A 6,000-nucleotide genomic window follows, 5' to 3' on the forward strand; every position below is an offset into this window, starting at 1 on the left:
GATTTTTTTTCGGGGGGGGCCGAAGGCCTAATTGTTCGAAAGACAGTCTTTCCATGGCAAAAACAAAAAAAAAAGTTGCCTGGGAATATAGAGGGCTGGAAAAATTTCGGGGGGGGGGGCCCGGGCCCCTCGGGCCCCCCCCTTGCCTACGTGCCTGATATCTGGGGTTTAACGTCCCAAAACTACGATATGATTATGAGGAACGCCGTAGTGGAGGGCTCCGGAAATTTCGACCACCTGCGGGGTTCCTTAACGTGCACCTAAATCTAAGTACGCGGGCCTCGAGCATTTTCGCCTCTATCGAAAATGCTTTGTGATGCGGTACAGCTTCATCACTCATCCACCTACGCGAACTCGTATGGCTCCTAAATTTTGTCATTGTTTCTTTGCAGACAATCTAGAAAACACAGATCCATTGCTTCCGAGAAATCGCGGTCACGTCTTCAGTTTCTTTTTCAAAATAACCACTGCCAAGAATTCCTTATTTTTTTTCGTTTCATCTTTAGCTATTGCCCAATGAATACGGACTAATAATACGCTATAAACCTTAAGTAGATCGGCGAGCCGTCACTGTACTCATAATTGTTTCCAACTTAACAATTAAGTATCGCCAGAACACCTGCTAGAATTCCGGAGTTTCAACGAGGGTAGCAATTTATTAAAGCGCAATTAGAAAATTTGGCGTTGTCAATTATTTTTGTCAGTTGTACAATTATTAACAATGTTTTCATGTTATTTCATTGCTCTGAGTCGCCTACAAATGATGTAACATTTTTGATACTCCACCTTACGCATTGCCCTCTGTGTACCTGTAAAGTACTTTAAATAAATAAACAAATTATACATTTCCTTTTATAAGTTACATGTAGCTTGTGTCCCTTCGAGCAATCTGCCACAGCAAACCACCAAGAAAAAAATTCTTACAGTAAAAGAAAAAGGCGCATGGCATAAAGCAAACATACAGAGAAACCAGGGAATACCGGAAAGATTAGCTCTAAATATTAACTGAATTGTAGAGGCAATAGGAACGCTTAAGCGTTTAGAGGGAAGAAACGAACTACGTGGAGGAGAATGGACAAAATACAGGCGCTTGTCTTTTGTCCGTTCGTCGACCACGTTGTCCGTTTGTTCGCACTCTACTCTCGACCATCACTGTGTGCCGACTAGCCCAAACCGCCACCCTACTAAGACAATTGGAAAAAGGCAGAAGCGGATAGAAAACACGACTTGCCACGTACGCAGGGATCTGTGTAGCTTGTGGTGTTTGTTGGACGATCGCAACGGACTCTCTGTGACCGGCCGCAAGCGGCGCGGGCTTCATTAATCACTTTATTTATGCACACAATAACAATAAGCCTTGAGGGTAGTAAAGAACAAAATTCATGTGTACACTACACTTCCCATTCATTACTCTCCTTGATCAATGAGAGCGCGCGCGCGCGCGCGTGTGTGTGTGTGTGCGTGTGTGTGTGTGTGTGTGTGTGTGTGTGTGTGTGTGTGTGTGTGTGTGTGTGTGTGGTGTGTGTGTGTGTGTGTGGTGTGTGTGTGTGTGTGTGTGTGTGTGTGTGTGTGTGTGTGTGTGTGTGTGTGTGTGTGTGTGTGTGTGTGTGTGTTTCATTCGCGATATTTCCGAAAGGTCGCTTATGGTGGAAAAAGCGGAAAGAGGAACTTCGAGCAACTTAAATGCCAGAGACCTGCAAACGTTGAATGATTTCGAAAGATGAAGTATACATCCCCCCCTGGAATCTGTCTAACCAGCTGAGAACCTCGCCTTTTAACTCTTGTCCATCCACACAGTTCTTAAACACACATACAGTTCTTATAGTTCCCATACAGTTCTTACACTTCTTACTGTTCTATACAGTCATACAGTTATTATACAAACATACGGTTCTTATAGGGCCTTGTACACTGGAGTTTTCAAAATACCGGATGCTTCAGCTTTCGTAAGACGCAAGACAGCACGTTCCGTCGCTAACCGTCATTCTGTCATACCGCCGCAAAAACAAAACAAAGCACAGGCATTGGTATGTAGACCCTGTTACACCTACTTCTACACGCTTCAAGAAAACCGTAGACAAAAGAAATGGTAATAAAAAAAGATGAGTCATTCTGACGTTTTCCTGCAGGTTTAAAACGTGAATGCAAATGAGGCCACTGACTTTACCAACCCGCTGTATGATCTGCACAATGCATACCAGACAACGCCGGAAGCTAAGACAATTTTCATTTCAGCGGATTTTTTTTTGTATTTCGTAAGTTTGCCCTAAGGCACAAATAAAATTTACACAACATTGTGCGGCTGTGTTTCCTCCATAAAGTCCAGGATTGACCTATAATGCAGACCGTATATCCACTGCATGAGTCAGGTGGCCTGGTGTGCTGAAGTCCCGCACGCCGCAGGTGGCGTCGACAAGCCGCTTGTAGCCCAGGGCATGTCCGTAAAATATGGTATTTAATTAACCCAACTTGACATCCAGAGAGAAAGAGAGTATGTAGCGTGTACGGTAGGTAAGCCATTGACGTGGTCATTGAGGTAGGCCGTAGATTTTTTTACCTACCTGAAACGGGAAGCTGTGCGCGCGTATCACGATAGAGTGATGTTCCGGACGTCGCGCGATCGCTGCAGTATCCAGGACCTGCCAGGGGAAGCCTCTCGATATGCTCAAGCAAAGGCGTTATCCATATCTCGCCTTCGCACCTTTGCAGCTTTCTTTCCCCGGCAAGGTACAAGCGCGCCAAAATGATTGCAAGAGCGCGAGCTCCGCTGACCTTTGCTACGCGAGCGTGCGCAGTGCAGAAAGCGAAAGATCTGACGGGGATAATGCCGCAACGTAGTCGCTGCTGCTCTTATCGGCGTTGTCTTAGGGTATCATCGCATGCGGCCGAGTATATATAATGTCGGTACGTAAACAGTCGATGTAACGTTACGCCCTTTTAGCCTACTGTCTTGTTATCGGTACGTGCTCTCGAAGTCGCGAGCCTCACATCGATTGATAAAACGAGCGCTGGGCGAAGACGGGCTAAATGCTTTGCCCCACTGCACAATAGAGATGATTGATAGCCACTCATTTTGAAGCAAGCGATAACGCGTTGAAACCTTTCAGGAGTTACGGATGCTTTCATCCAATATTGGTGCACCTACACGTCACTTTGCTGAGAGAAAGGAAATTGTCTTGTTAAGTTTTTCCAGCGTTTGCTCTGCCTGAACTCTTATTATTATTTGGTTTTGTTATTGCTGCTTGAAAAGTTCGGAGAAATATACAAAAATACTACGTACAAGTGGCCGAATGACTACGCTATTCTTACTAATCGTGAACAAGAAGTTTTCATCGATGTTACAGGCTACATTGCATAGTCATTTATCTTTCATTCCCCTTACCTCTTCGATCCTCAGCACAGGGTAGCCAGCCGGCCTAAAAACCGGCTAACTTCCCTGCCTTTCCGCTTGCTTCTTCCTTTCTTCTTTCATTCCACAGTGTCCAAGGGCTTACACTAACGTATTCCGCACCGAAGCGATCCGTTATACTTTACGCGCGTACAGCCCGATAACATGCGTCTAATTTCGGAGTCACACACTTCAAGCCCCGCAAAGTTACTCCAGTGCAGTGTACCGTATTTGAACTTGTAAGACACTATAATCACTCCGAAATACTCATTAATGTGACCTATGTTTTTATCGCCAGATATGCAAGTCATGTCAGCGTCCGCAAAGTGGGCCATGGAGATAACTGGAAAGGGGGGAGAGATTAGCCCTTCTTTTAATGAGGCACGGACTCGGCACAATGGGCCCCTCGACGACAAAGCATTAGCCTCGACCGAGGTGCCATCATACGGAATTTAGTGATCCAAGCTATATCTGAGCACGTCTCTTCTCCCACCACATCTACATTGTGTTCCTTGACAATAAGATACTTAACCTTCTTTTATCTCGGTTCAATCAATCAATCAATCAATCAATCAATCGATCGATCGATCGATCGATCGATCGATCAATCAATCAATCAATTTCCAAAGAGGTTGCGAGTGGAACTCAGGTGAATGGCAGAGCCGTGCGCGTGTCTTCGCATGAACATTGAAGCAGTCGCTCGACGCTCGATAATACGACACGAAGAGGGGGAAAAAAAGCGCTTTTATGCAAGGACAGCGAAGACTGAGCGAATAAAGTTGTGTCATCCTAGAACTCCTTCCCAATAAATATACCCTACAAGTTCACTCAAAGAATACAATTAGTAATTAGCATTATTCACAGTAGCGTAATTATACAATTAAAGTTAGCCGAGACAAGGACCACCTTTTGAATAATTCATCTCTGAGAAAATATAATTATGCTATATCTGTCGCGCACCACAGGATTTTTCAATAGATTTAATAATTGTTGGGGTTCAACGTCCCGTAACCGCGATATGATTTTGAGGGTCGCCGTAGTGGAGGGCTCCGGAAATTTCGACCACCTGGGGTTCTTTAACGGGCACCGGCCTAAATGTAAATACACGGGCCTCAAGCATTTATGCCGCCATCATAAATGCGGCCGCCGCGGCCGGGATTCGATCCCGCGACCTTCGGGTCTGCAGTCGAGCACCATAACCAGTAAACCACTGTGGCGGGTGATAGTTTTTCATCCGTTCATATCTGCCACAGGCGACATAAAGAATTATAGAAAAAAAAAACACCTTGTATAAGCGTACTACTTACGTTCGAATGTCGTTCCAAGTCGTCGGCGTCACCCACACACGAGAGATGTTGTCGAAGCGCTCAGTCTATACCAAGCAATTTATTCCAGTGCGTATTGCATCTGGCGACTAATCAGAACAACCAGTCGCTGCTCATCCAGCTCCGTGAATAAGCAGTCCAATGAACGACAGTTGCTAGCAGCAGCAAAGTCAAGATCGTTCACCGCATGAGCATAGCATGCCGTTCTTCTTTCCGAACGCTGCATCGAAACCAGCACGCCGCGGGGGTTGCCCGTATGTAGTATACGTGTGCAAGCGTTTTTTATTTCTTAATTGTGCACATGTCACATTCCTGCCGCGCACTGCTGTTACTGAACTCACGACGTCATGACGTCAGAAGCGTTTCAGTGCTCACCGTAAGTGGAGTTACTGTACATTTGTACAGAGCCTAACTCGAACCGTAGTTAGAGTCGCTGGAAAACATTCAAAGTACCGCAAGGTATGAATAAAATGGCCGATGGCCATTTTAATTCCGTGACACGGTGGTAACTGCGTTGACAGGGGATCGCTCGCGCGGGCAAACGAGTCAAGTGATGTATAACAAGCACATTGTCGATTTTAAAGGGACACTAAAGGCAAATAATTTATGTCAGTGTGAAAGCTTAATGTATGACAGCGTCTAAAACGGCAATATTATCAACAGCAGTGCCCTACTTACCGAGAAATTAAGCTAAATGTATCACACGATGAGCGCCACGAGCGGCACATTTTGGAAATGATCTACAATGAACTACAATTAATCACTCGTAATCAAACTAGCTGCAATAAAAAAAAAATTTCCGTGCATCAAGAGACGTAATAAAATGCTGCTTGTTCGTTTCTGTTTGATTCATGAAAAAAAGAACCTCTTTTGCGTTGCCATGGGGAACGGCGCGCGTCGTTCAAAGGTTCCGTTTTCGCCTATAGCTGCGCTTCGCCCGGCGCCCTGCTTCGCTCACGCGGTCGCGTCTCAGTGGTAGCTTCGGTATCGCGTACTGCCGCGTGTGTTTTTCGCGCTCGTGAAAGTCGCTCTGACAGAATGTTCGACAAAATGCCGCATGCATGTGATGTTGCTGGATGCCCGAATGGCGCACGCCGCCAGGACACGCCGCCGCGCAGTAAAGGCGCGCAACGTTGGGCACGGCAGCAGTGACGTGAGAAACACCGCTTTAAGGCGGGTGATTTTGAAGTGCGCTAACGCGGTTCGGACCACTAAAACGGGATTCAATTTCAAAATAAGCCCTTCCTTGGCCCAAACGTAGCACTACGAGGTTTCTGGACCGTTATT

This window comes from Rhipicephalus sanguineus, chromosome 3 (assembly GCF_013339695.2).
Source record: "Rhipicephalus sanguineus isolate Rsan-2018 chromosome 3, BIME_Rsan_1.4, whole genome shotgun sequence".
In the NCBI taxonomy this organism is placed as follows: domain Eukaryota; kingdom Metazoa; phylum Arthropoda; class Arachnida; order Ixodida; family Ixodidae; genus Rhipicephalus; species Rhipicephalus sanguineus.